Source organism: Babylonia areolata, chromosome 8, assembly GCF_041734735.1.
Source record: "Babylonia areolata isolate BAREFJ2019XMU chromosome 8, ASM4173473v1, whole genome shotgun sequence".
Lineage (NCBI taxonomy): Eukaryota > Metazoa > Mollusca > Gastropoda > Neogastropoda > Buccinidae > Babylonia > Babylonia areolata.
This window is the reverse complement of record NC_134883.1, coordinates 39,215,924-39,228,216: the sequence shown is the minus strand read 5'-3', so window position 1 is coordinate 39,228,216 and position 12,293 is coordinate 39,215,924. Positions and strand designations below refer to the sequence as shown.

The 12,293-nt window shown below is 41.7% G+C and overlaps 1 non-coding gene across 1 annotated transcript; it reads left to right on the top strand.

Moving 5' to 3' along the window:
* Positions 1 to 4,289: 4,289 nt before the first annotated feature.
* Trnaw-cca (transfer RNA tryptophan (anticodon CCA)) lies at positions 4,290 to 4,361 on the top strand. The gene has a single exon. It is a non-coding gene; the product is annotated as a tRNA-Trp (tRNA).
* Positions 4,362 to 12,293: the final 7,932 nt, after the last annotated feature.

Below are 12,293 nucleotides of genomic sequence, written 5' to 3'. Positions count from 1 at the left end.
GTATTTGTCCTCCAAGTTGAAGCTGTCAGTGATTTCATGGGTAAAGGCTTACCATTTTATTGTTTTTTTTTATGCAGTTCAAACAACAAAGGCAACAGCATTAACAGACAAAACCAGTTTCACACACACGCTAAGATTTTTATGTGTGCTACAACACAGTGGTTACAGCATTGGACTCGTCTAATGAGAGTTTTGAGTTTGAATCTGTACAGTTCCTCCTGGTAAATGAGAATGGTGGAAACTTCCCCGATTTCACAGATCAACTGATATATAGACCTGAACCTCCATTGTATGTATGCAGAATGTCAAATACATGTCTGTCTTTCTTTTGCTGTGACATTTGTGTGAATCTTGGCATTTCTACAGCTTTTGTTTCCTCACAGTAAAATCTCTAAACTTTTGTCTAGTGAACCTTCAGATTGATTTACTTGTGCAGCAGTAGAGTGTAGAAAATTACCTCTTGTTCTGTTCTCACAAGTCTTGTGAACTTGTGTCAGTTTCACCCAGAACATCAGATTAAAAAAAAAACCCAGTATCTAACCTGTCTTTTGGAATTCAGGGTGATGTTTTTACATGGATAATATCTTGATAGTTTATGAAAATCTGTCCTCTCACTCTTACATCTCCATGAAAATGGGACTGAGGATAAATTCTTTAATGCACTGAGGTGGAAAGTTCATAAATAGTCTGTTCAACTGCTACATTTATAGAACATGAAGTTATGTGTTGGGACCTGTCTTTTTTGTTACATATACATCCCCTGCTACAATCTAATTGAATGTCACCAATTCTCTCACAAACGTTTTTGTGATGACACTGAGGCAGTCAAGCACCATTATCAATCAGCCAGTTAGAGGACTTTATTATCTGCTTCAAGCACAGTTCAAACAAAATATTCTTTTGGTTCATTCAAATGCTGTGTCTGTCAACAGAGGAAGAACTAAAATAATCATGTGAGGTAATTCTTCCTTGAATGCAATGTCCATGTCATTGTGTAAAAGGAAAGAGTTTCAGGTAAAAAAGAATAGAGACACAAACAGTTAAAAAGTCCATGAACATAGAGTTAAAACTGTTTCTTAAGATATAAGTATACCAACAAAAAAAAACACACACCAAAAAAAAACCCCAAAAACAAAAAAACACACACCAACCACACACACACACAAAAACAAAGCCTACACACATATGCTCACTTGAATGTGCTTGTGCATGGTGTATGTCATCACAACAATTATCAAATAGAATTTCACCTTTCAAAAAAACAAATGTGAAATGTTCAAATGGTGACAATTTGGTCGTTGAGATTGTCCTCCCAACACCAAAAATACGGTGAAAGGAATTAAACCTTGTTCATTGTAACTTTGATGAGGCTTTTGTTTTGACAACCCTCTTGTTGGCCTTTCATAATAATAATAATAGAATATCTTAAAAGATGAATGTTTTCATGTTGCACTGAATCTTGTGTGGAGACAAAATCAGAGTGCTTTCACACCTGGCTTTAACATGAAAGCATTGCTTTCTATCAAATGGACGAAAGAAAGTATTGAAAATAAATACATTCAGATTGAAAGCTAGAGAAACCAGGGATGGAAAGAGGCAAAGGAGTGAGGATCTGGAAGGAGGTAGGGTTGTCTTGAAAGAACAGTCTTGGGCTTTGATGAAGCGAAAGGGAAATCGTTCCAAATGTCAGTCCAGAGATAGAGAAAAGTGGTAGGTGGAGTGTTTGAGAAAGTGGATCTGAAGGAAGGTGGCAGAATGGTTAAGCTGTGCATCTATCTATACAGAGTATATGGGATCAATTCCTGCTCTTGCCCTTTCTCCCAAGTTTGGAAAAATCAAACTGAGCAACTAGTCATTTGGATAAGATGATAAACTGAGGCCCCATGTGCGGTATGCACTTTGCGCACTGGAAAAGAACCCACAGCAGCAAAAGGGTTTTCCACTGGTAACATTCTTTAGAAGTCCTTTTCTGTATGTATGTATGATAGCCAGTTGTGTCCAACTATGACCACCAGAACAGCAGAAGATGCAACTGCTGTCCTGACTATCTGGTCCAGAATTTGATTATAGTGGGGAGTCTCTTGCTGAAGGTACATATCCACTCTCTCAGCCAAGAGGGTTTTAGGACAGTCGGCGCTGGGATGGTTCCCAAATCAGAAATGCCAGCTTGCACCCAGGGCTGCAGCACTGAGAGCCAATGCAATCTTGTCTCCTATTTTCAGAATCAGTCCTTCACAAAAGATGAAACTGTAAATGACTTCCCATTGCAGAGTAGAAACCATTGATAATACAGCTCTTACTTTGCTGTTGGCCCAAATGTTAATTTATGTCGATCTGTGATAAAAGCCGAGTGTTGGGCCTGAAAAGTCCACTGATAGTTACACAGAATATATATTTATGCACTCAAGGCTTGACTAAGCAAGTTGGGTTATGTTGCTGATCAGGCATCTGTTTAGCAGATGTAGTATAGAGTGTATAAATTTGTCTGAATGCAGTGACTCCTCTGAGAAACTGAAACTTGGTATGAAGCTGATAGCAGAGGGTGAGATGGGGTACAGACGTGAAGGCAATAACATGAAGAGGATGGAGCAGATTTGTGCTTGTATTGACAGAGTGCTTATTTCATTTTATATGAGACCGGGAGATGATAGCCACCTGATCTGCTCCAAGACACCGAAAGACAAAAAGACACAATGACAATTGCAGCCAACATCATGGACAGAGCAACCACAAACAATAGGCATGAAAAGTTAAAAATCGAAAAACAAGTTGGTTTTTAAAAGACTCATTGTGACAATATTCGAGTGGAACCAGCTGAGAAAAGACCACAGGTGCAGACACCAGGAAAAAGCCAGCTTGGGTTCATACATGATCCAGATCCAGATTCTCTGTGCTGCGTTAAGGATTTTAGTCAAACATCTGAAAAAAACATCTCACTGAAACTTCTCACAAAAGTATCGCATGTCATGGCCTTTGGGCTTTATCAGCCGTTTGCCTGATCATTAGGACTTTTTTTCATTTCTTTTTTGAACTTTATAAAAATGGACAATTTCTGATATTATGGCTACTTTCCTATGGAAAATTTTATTTGGAAGCCATATTCCTTCCAGTGTTTATCTTATGAATTCTTAAAATTGTTAAGTATTCCTGCAGTGAAAATGTGACTGGGCAGATTATTCCACAAGTTGACAACACTAGTTGTTAGTAAAAAAAAAAAAGTGTGAAAAAATGTTTGATTTGAGTTACTACTTAATCTCTCTTCGTAGAACATATATAACATACTAACCATCCCTATAATTTTCTTTGTAAATCTTCTGTGTTCATTTTCCATTAAGTCAATACATTTTTGAAGGTTGGGGACCATACTACATTACCATATTCCAGGACTGGTCTTTCTAATGATTCAAATAATGGCACCATGACATCTTTATTTTCAAACTGAATAAAATGAATGATCACATGTGTGCTATTCTGTTTGCTTATCTTATTTTATTTATTATTATCTTTTTAAAAATACTGTAGCACAATCAATGTGCTGTTCAAATGATTGATTTCTATCCACAAAAACTCCCAAATCCTTTTCTGATTCAGTTTAATCAAGATCATCTGCGGTGCGATATGATATTAAGTGCATTTGGGGTTATTCTTATCAACATGAAGTATTTTACATTGTTGTTCATTGTTGAACTTAATTTGCCACATCACTATCTATTTGACTCGTTTGTCCACACTTTCTTGGAGCAGAATTTGCTTGCCTTTATTATTCATTCCACAATACGCCTTTGTGTCATCAGCAAATATTTTTTACAAAACACTTCAACACATGTGGCATGTCACATGAATATGAATAAATGAGGAAATAATTTATTATGAGTAAATGAACGTCGGCCCCAAACACTTTCCTGGGGAACACTACTGGTTACATTTGACCAATCACCTGAATTTTTTTCATACTGGCTTCTGTTACGTACAGTCTTCTATCCGACTAAAATAACCAACTCTTTCATTCTGTGAGTCTTAGTGGATCGAACCTTATCAAAGCCCTTCTGTTAATGTACCACGTTGAAAACGATAGGCTGAACGGCGGCCAAACATCATAGCTCCAGGAAACTAGGACGTAAAAACAGGACTTTACCACTTTAATTGTAAAAACAAAAACCAAAACAACAACACATCATAGATAAACTGAAATTAACCATACAGATTAAATTGTCATTGGCGGTCACTTCATCTGCGTATGATCATTTACTCATTTATATATATTTATAATCCAAGACACTTGGTATGTGGACTCCGTGGCGCAACGGTAGCGCGTCTGACTCCAGATCAGAAGGTTGCGTGTTCGAATCACGTCGGGGTCACGAATTTTTTTCTTTTTTCCCTTCTGTAAACTCTCCATGTGTACCCTCATTAATCGAATTTTACCATCAGCGTAATTTCCAAAAGTTATATTTAAAAAATATCTGCATACTGATGATTATGATTTTCGTTCTTTTTTTTTTCTTCTTCAAGTTTTTTCCAATAAGCTCATCAGTCACACAAAACACGAGCATCAGTGCAAGTCGCAGGTTCATTTCGGACACCTATCAATTTACTACATTCAAGCACCTACAATATTTGCTAATACTGAATATCTGTGTTAACAAATATTCAGTTTATCAATATTCTGTAGAATCCTCTCTGGAGTTAAAGCCACGGTCAAAACAGTCACGTCATTATATAACGTTGCAATGCAAAATTGTTTCGCTGGCAAAAGTCAGTGAAAATTTGAGCAACTACAGTGAGCAGAGTGGTGATTGGATCCACAATATCAAAACATTCTGTGCCGCAGAGGTGTAGCCTTGATGGAATGGGATCGAGTTAAAATGATTTGGGAACACAGTTCAAATTTATCAGCTTCTTTTAGAACACTGGCGCAGTTCATCGTTATTTTGGAAAAGCGTTGTGCCAGAAAGAAAAGTGCATCACAAAACTGACGTGAAATCTGTGTGATCGCATTCAGCCTATCTCTGATCACAGCCATATAAAATCATTGGCAAGATATGATATGGCCATTAGTGTCAGTGAGATGTGACATGGTGTGTCGGTGGTGCGGCACCGTGACGTGATGCTATATCAGTCCTACATGCATGTCGTTTTACCATGTATTGTCAGCAAGTGACACCCCAAGTTTCAAGGAAACAACGCTGATCAGTGGTGACAAGAAGCTATACATTACCTCCGCCTTTCTACCGGCCACAAACCGAACAGAACAGACGAAGAATACTACAAAGGCAGCTACATCAGAATTTGCCAACTTTCATCATGGTCAAGAAGAACATCCTTATCACTGACAAGGGGTGAATACAATCTGCCAGACATTAGTGACACAAACATCACAGGAAACCAGCACCCAGAGCACATTAACCATGAGTACCATGACTCCCACTACGGCAAGCAGACACTGGCATGGAACAGCTTGTGGACTGATTTCCCCACTTGTAAAGACGCTACTCTGGATCTGATTGTGACCACCCACCCAGGCCCGAAACAGCGCTGCACTCCCTGGCTTCCATTCCCCCCACCATCTATTGGCAACAGTGACTATGACATCGTGCTTTATGATTGCGCTCTCGCCTTCACACCACGCCCATGTCGCCACAGGATCTTCTTGCGGCTGGTATCAAAGAAGATCTGGCGTTGGAGTTTTCCAACACCTTCATGACTGACCCCTCTGACTTCCAAGGAATGTGGGCATCAGTCTCTCAAGTCCCAGGTGCAGGACGTCATGGAGAAGAGAGTCCCCAGGGCCAGCAAGCTCACGTCTAGTCGCTTCTCCCACCCATGGATCAACACTCCTATCAGGAGACGCATCCGCAGAAAGCAGCGGGCACACAAGAAAGCCAGAAGAACGAAGAAGAAGCGCGACATGAATCGATACAAGAAGCTCCCAGGGGAAGTCAAGGTCCTCATCAGGCAAGCCCACATGCTGTACATGGAAGACATCGTCAGTGAAGATTACACCACTAAGAGCAAGAAAATCTGGGCCTATATGAAAAGCATAGGGCAAGACACTGCAGTGAAAAATGCTGATGGCTTCCTACAATGAACAGTTTCGCATTGCCTTAACTGCTGAGGACACATTTCACCTCCCAAGCAAGGGGAACAGCCCTTTCCCGCGATGGATGAGATCCTAATTAGTGAGGCAGGAGTTAAGAAGCTGCTGAGAGAACTCAGTCCAGACATGCAAAGCAATGGGCCCATACCAGAAGCAAGACTTCATCCTGAAGAATGCCGCGGATGAACTGGCACCTGTCCTGACCAAGCTGTTTCAGCTGATTTTAGGACATTTGCCACCCGGACATTTGCCACCCGGACTTCTGCCACCGGATTTTTACCACCCTAGGACATTTGCCACCCGGATGTTTACCACCCGGACTTTTGCCAACATAGGACATGTGCCACCCCAGGACATTTGCCACCCGGATGTTTACCACCCGGACTTTTGCCAACATAGGACATGTGCCACCCCAGGACATTTGCCACCCGGATGTTTACCACCCGGACTTTTGCCAACCTAGGACAAGTGCCACCCCAGGACATTTGCCGCCTGGATGTTTGCCACCCGGACAGTTGCCTTCTGGATGTTTACCACCCAGATTTTTGCCATGTAGATTTTGGCAAATCTATGACATTTGCCCTCTTTGAACATTTCCCATGAAAATTTGAAATGAATTCTTGCAAACATTTTCATGACAGTGATGTTTTGTTTGAAGCTGCATCCCCCCCCCCATCTTTCTCTGTCTTTTTTTCTTTCTTTCTTTCTCTGTCTTTCTTTCTTTCTCTGTCTTTCTTTCTTTCTTTCTTTCTTTCTTTCTCTGTCTTTCTTTCTTTCTCTGTCTTTCTTTCTTTCTTTCTTTCTCTGTCTTTCTTTCTTTCTCTGTCTTTCTTTCTTTCTTTCTCTGTCTTTCTTTCTTTCTTTTTTTCTTTATTTATTTCTCTGTCTTTCTTTCTTTCTTTCTTTCTTTCTCTTTCTTCCTTTCTTTTTTTTCATTCTTCTCTACAAAACCGAAATTGTCTGTGTGCACGAATGTATGCGCATGCCCTTGTGTGTGTACATGCGGGGGAGAAAAGGGAGGGGAGGGGGTCTGGAAGGAAGGAGAGATAAAGATAGAGAGATATTTAGATGCATGAAATGGATCTTCGAAAGTTTCAAAGTTTTAATGTCTCTTTTTGTGTGTTTTATTCAGTATCATATAAAATTTTAAAAAGCCAACCTCAGAATATCGGGAAACAGAGTAGTTCCACTGCCATCAATAAAGCAACAAACATCTCCTTTGGGTATCCTACCAAAAACATCCACCAAAACATGTGATGTTTTGTTTGAAGCTGCATCCCCCCCCCCCCCACCCCACCCCCACCCACCCACATCACGCCTTTTCTGTCGCGCTGATTCCAAGAAATGATGCTCTGGTTCTCTGACACATTTCCATGTCAGTGATTCGAAAAATCTGGGTTCGATGAAACAGCAGTCCCCTGCCCTTCACATGCCTTGAACTGATTCCCAGAAAATGATGCTCAGATTCTTGGAAACATAGACCTGACCACACAGTGATTCCAAGAATCCGGGTACTATAGAGCATCATTGTTTTAGTTGCTGAATGCATTTCCACAACTATGGAGTTCATCGCAACAACCAGAGGCGGCAGAAAACTTCTTTATGAAGGATTCTGCTATGTAAAGCTCAAAGATTTGTCAGATGGGAAAGAATCATGGGAATGTGAACTAAGGAGGAGAACAAACTGCAAAGCGAAACTGCATCTGCGGGGCAACAGATTACTCGATCAAATCAATGAGCACACTCACGCTGCAGATGCAGCAAGAACAGAAATGTTAGCCACTCGGGCAAACATGACACAAAGAGCAAAAGATACGGAGGAAACGCCACAGCAAATCATAACAGAAGGTGTGCGTAATATGTCAGACGCAGCGAGTGGGAGAATGGTTGCTGTTGAGAACGTTCGTCGAAATATCCGTCGCAATAGACAACATGCTGGGAATCGACTGCCAGTACCCCAGAATGCTGCCGCCATAGTAATTCCCCCAGCATACCAGGTTACCACCAGAGGTGGTCTCTTCTTGAGGTATGACAATGGTGAAGGAAACGCAGAGAGGATCCTCATCTTCATGAGCGATGATGGCCAGCAGTGCTTATTGGCGTCGCAGTTTTGGTTTGCAGATGGCACATTTAACTCACTCAGTACGGCCAGTCCTCTCTTCTCCTCTACACAGACCCCTCGGATGTTCAGTGGGTGTCTGAATGACCCAATCTTTAGCTTCCGTCGTCAGAACTGTGGTATTCTTTGTCAACATTCACCTCTTCAGTATAAGAGCCTTCTGCTTGCAATATTTTGATGATGGTAATTGGGATGAAACGCTGTTAACGCCGTCTCTTTCGCCGTTCGTATGGAGAGAGTTAAGACTGTCCCCGATCAGTTTTTCCAGCTCTACACGCTACATAGTCTTTCTGCAAATGGACGAGTTTTCCCCTGTGTCTTTGTGTTGTTGACCAACAAAAGGCAGGATACATATGAACATGTCCTTCGAGAAGTTTCGGCTCTTGCTGGAAACGGACTCCATCCAGAGGAAGCACTGATAGACTTTGAGAGAGCGGCACTGAATGCACTCGCCAACGTCTTCCCCGGTATAGAAGTAAAGGGCTGCTTCTTCCATCTCACCCAAAACGTGTATCGTCAGGTATGTAGGCCAATGGTCGAGTCTTAGAAATGGTCATTTTTTTTTCATTCAGATGAATAAAAATGTGTAGAGTACAGTCTGAAACAGACATTGAAAAAGTAAATCAAGTGATTGTCGATGCTTCAGTTTTTGGATTACATGTATACTATTTGAAAAATTGAAGTGGCCATGGCTTAGCACTTTCTTCAATTCAGTGAAGTGTGAAATTTAAAAAAAACGCTCTCAGTGAGGGCTATTGAAAATTATTAGAAATATTTCTAAATTTATCCAGTCAAATAATGTTACAACAGTAACCATGGTTAACCACGATAACCGTAAAACCATGGTAACCGTGATCTAACTATGTCAAAATGATTTCTTAATTTTTTCTATCAAGAGTAATATTGATTTATCAATCTAATCCTTGGCCCAGCATACTCTGCTGTCAGCCTTGGTGCCTGGGAGACCTTCGGGAAACCCGATGGGTGACCATGCATTCACCCAAAGAAAATTTGAAGTAGCAACCCAGAAACCTACTGATCAGTATTGTGATGATATTCTGTATGTCTATTGCCTTGGGAATTGTGTTAGATTGGTTTGGTTACAGCATGGTTAACCATGTATAATCGCGGGATATGTGAAATAGCATTGAATAGCCGAAAAGGTGTTAAAATACGGTCCCATATGCCCCCCCACCCCACCCCATGACAAAAAGGGCGCCTCTCATGTTAACCTTGCATTTCAGATTCAGGCTCATGGGCTAGCAAATGCCTACCAGGCAGACGCTGAATTCGCTCTTCAACTTAGAATGATTCCTGCCTTAGCATTTGTGCCTCCTGATGATGTTATCCAATCTTTCGAGGAGCTCCAAGTTTACCTGCCTGCCAATGCTGCACCTATTCTCCAATACTTTGAAGCCACGTACATTGGAGAAGAAAGGAACAATGGCAACGGTCGAAGGAATCCACTGTTTGCAATTGAAATGTGGAACATGCATGAACGCACACTCCAAAACCTGCCAAGAACAAATAACAACGTCGAGGGGTGGCATCGTCGACTACAAGCTGATATCGGGGTTTATCATCCAAATTTCTGGAAATTCCTTGATGTAATCAAAAGGGAAGAATCCTTGACGCATGTGGAGATGGTCCAAGATCAGGCTGGTCAGAATCCTCGTCAGCAGAGGGCTGTTTACCGAGACGTCCAGCAGCGCATAAGGAACATTGTGGAAGACTACCCCAACCGAGATATCATCGCATTCCTTAGAGGAATAGCACACAATTTTAACTATTGATCTTGCCATGAAAGAACTGAGAGGCTAGGGCCTGTTGTATCTGATTCATTGGAACTGACTGAGATGATGCCTACACTGTTGTGTTAGTGAGTCTGTGTTAGTATTCTTAAGAACACTCTCTCCACCAGCACAGCCTGACTTGCCCAATTAATGGAAACTGTGTTTAATTTTGCTCAATTACAGTAAAGTCTCTTACGGGACCGTGGCCCCTGCGACCACAATTGGCTGGGACGATTAGAAGTTTCAGAGGCACGCCTGCACATCTACGTTCACACGGATGTAGGCGTGCCTCTGAAACTTCCATAGTCAATGACCAATCCCGTTCCCAGCCGACTGTGGTCGCACGGGCTGCGATCCGGGTAGGACCAACTTGGTAGGACCAACTTTACAGTACTGTAGTTCATGTTGTAATTTAGGAAGTGGAGAACCAATATATGATAATATGTCACTATTGTCAATATTTTACTCTCAAAGTGTTACTGGTGCCTTTGTGTTTGGCAAAGCATTTTATGTCAGATATGACTTCTACTATTTGTCTACTGGAAGCGTGGTGCACAAGAAACCAAAGTGGCAAGTACGCCATTGTGACAATGCCACTGCTACCTGATTTTGAAATAACAGTTCTAATAAGAAATTTATTAGGTAATTAGTCACTGCAGCCCAAATTGGTGCCAGGTCACCGTCGCTTTGATTTCAGTCACAGGTGTGCGATGGGCTTTTTTTTCTGTGTTGATTCCAGGTTATGTAATTAGTCACTGTAGCCCGAATTGGTGCCAGGTCACCGTCGCTTTGATTTCAGTCACAGGTGTGCGATGGGTTAGGTCGTAAATAATTATTTACAGTATTTTTTCTGTGTTGATTCCAGGTTATGTAATTAGTCACTGTAGCCCGAATTGTTGATTCCAGGTGTGAACCATCTGTTGTATTCAAGTACCGGTAATTACAATTATGCCGTGCCCTTTTTAAAAAGCCCTCATGTAAGAATTTAAAAAAAAAATGAGTACTTTGACAAATGACTTGTCTTATGCCAAAAGCTGTTTTGTTTGGTAGACAATGATACTGGTGTCTTTGGCTGAGCAATTGAATTATACTCTGGATCCTTCTGTAAGGGATCGAAAGTGTTCACCCCCTCAATCCATTACAGAATGAGTTGACAAAATGGTCCTTTTATATGAAACAGACAATATTTTGGTGGTTGGCCCACTCACTTAGCGGTCTTTTTTATTTCACTAATAGGCTTTGGCTTTTCTTGCTCTCTTACAGAAGCATCATGATCTTTATGAAAACTGCCAGTTTTACCAGGTCCGTTTCATCACGTAATGTCTTGATTCAAATTGTTACTGATGTTCAGTTTTACAATAAATCCATGTTTGAAAAATTTATTCATATAACTGTTGTGAATTTTTCAACCGAGTTTAAGACAGATTCTGACCAACACTGTCCAAATGAAGATTTAATTAGGTCGCCCATCCAGGTCTTGAAAGTTTGCTGATGATGACTCGGCGAAATATCAGTTAGCCTTTGTAGGCGATTGATTAACGCTGGCAAATGTACAGGTGTCGGATTTTTTTCATCGGCAAAACCTAGTGGAAAGGCCCGGGTGGCAGATGTCCTAGGGTGGCAAATGTCCTATGTTGGTAAAAGTCCGGGTGGTAAAAATCCGGGTGGCAGATGTCCTAGGGTGGCAAATGTCCTATGTTGGTAAAAGTCCGGGTGGTAAAAATCCAGGTGGCAGATGTCCTAGGGTGGCAAATGTCCTATGTTGGTAAAAGTCCGGGTGGTAAAAATCCGGGTGGCAAATGTCCTAGGGTGGCAGATGTCCTATGTTGGCAAATGTCCGGGTGGTAAAAATCCGGTGGCAGAAGTCCGGGTGGTTATTGTCCGGGTGGCAAATGTCCTGTTAGGGTTTCAGCTATCGTTGGACACAGGACAAATCCTACCCCACTGGCGCCAAGTTTGGGTTGTACCCATTCTTATTTTTTAAAGGGAGAACGGCACATCGCGAGCAGTTATCGACCTGTGTCCTTGACCTCCATTATCTGCATGAACCTCGAACATGTCGTCCACAGTTCCATCATACGACGCATCGACCAACACAGTATTTGACAGACGCCCAGTACGGCTTCAGAAACCCCAGCTTATTATGATGGTCCACGGGATCGCAGAGCAACTCGCCCAAAGTGCCCAGGTCGACGTTATTCTGCTGGATTTCTAGAAGGCGCTTGAAAAGGTCCCGCGTGTCCGCCTGCTGACAAAACTGGACTACTATGGAGTGCGCCAAAAT